This window comes from Chrysochloris asiatica, unplaced genomic scaffold (assembly GCF_000296735.1).
Source record: "Chrysochloris asiatica unplaced genomic scaffold, ChrAsi1.0 scaffold00042, whole genome shotgun sequence".
Lineage (NCBI taxonomy): Eukaryota > Metazoa > Chordata > Mammalia > Afrosoricida > Chrysochloridae > Chrysochloris > Chrysochloris asiatica.
This window is the reverse complement of record NW_006408560.1, coordinates 19,323,976-19,325,462: the sequence shown is the minus strand read 5'-3', so window position 1 is coordinate 19,325,462 and position 1,487 is coordinate 19,323,976.

Genomic DNA, 1,487 nt, shown 5'->3' with positions numbered 1-1,487 from the left:
TCATTTCACAGGTCTCATTCACCAGAATGAAAGTTCTGGTGAACTGAATGGCAGCCTCACTGGTTTCGGTTTGATGATAGATGCACTGAACAATGGCAGACGTAGTAATAGACAGGGCTTCCCTGATTCCACTTTGATTTCATTTCATTGGGAGAACAGCTTTGGCTCATATTATTTGACTACAAGTAGTGCTTAATTTAAGATTATCTCTAAGTTATGAAAAATCACTTTTAGCTCTAAGAAATTTTTAAAAAGAACTATTTTCCGAATTGTTTTAAGTTAAATAATAAATTGCTGTAGTTATTTCTTTCAGTTTTCACCAAAGTTATATTTTCAGACAAATGTATTCTGAATTAGGAAGTGAATTTAAAAGTGTTCCTTTTACCAGATTACTTAATCAATAACAGACTGGATTGATTAGAGTTTAGCAAATTAAAGAGTGATGTAGTGTTTAACTTTGGAGGAACAAAGAAAGTTGTCTTCAGGAAGGATAAATATATGGTTAGGGTGAATTTTCTAAATTCTTATCCTGATAACTGAGAGACAATAAATTTGAATTAATTAGAAAACTTTAGAAGCGATACTATTTATCCAAGGAGTCCTGGTAGCATAGTGGATTACGAGCTGGGTTGCTAACAGAAAAGTCAGTAGTTTGAATCCACCAGGTGCTCTGTGGGAGAAAGATGAGGCTCTCTGCTCCTGTAAAGATTTAAAGCCTGGGAAACACAAAGCAGGGTCACTATGAGTTGAACTGACTCCACGGCACACCACTACCATAACAGAAACAACACAGTCAGTAGCTTTAATAAATACATACTTATTTTCTCATAGTTTAGGAGGCTGGAGTCTGAATTCAGGGTGCCATTTCTAGGGAAAACTTTCTTACTTTGTCAACTTTAGAGGAAAGCCTTTGTCTCTTGGAGTTCCTGCTCCTGGACAACCTTCAAGTGTTTTGACATCTCTCTTCTCCCATCTTTGCTTAGTTACTTGTTTGTTTAATAACTCTTTTATATCTTAAAAGACATGGACTCAAGACACACCCTATACTAATCCTGTCCCATTAGTATAACAAAGACATCTCTTTCCCAAATGGGATTATAACATAGGAATAGAGGTTAGGATTTGGAACACATATTTAAGGGGCGGGGGGCATAATTCAATTCTGGTGTGGCACTGTGGGATAAAGCACTGGAACACAAGTTCAGATTGAACCACAAGGTCGATGGTGCAAACTCAAAAGCTGCTCCATGGAAACTGTATACAGGGTCACTGTGGGTCAAAATTGATTCAATGGCACTTAACAACAATAACAAATTCAGTCCATAATATCACATAATGGTGAAGGTGGTGGTTATGTGCCATGGAGTCAGTTCCAACTCATAGCAACCTTGCATTGTTGTTATTGTTGTTAAGTGCCGTTGAGTCGGTTCCGACCCATAGCGACCCTGTATAAGGTTTCCGAGGGTGTAAATCTTTACGGGAGTAGA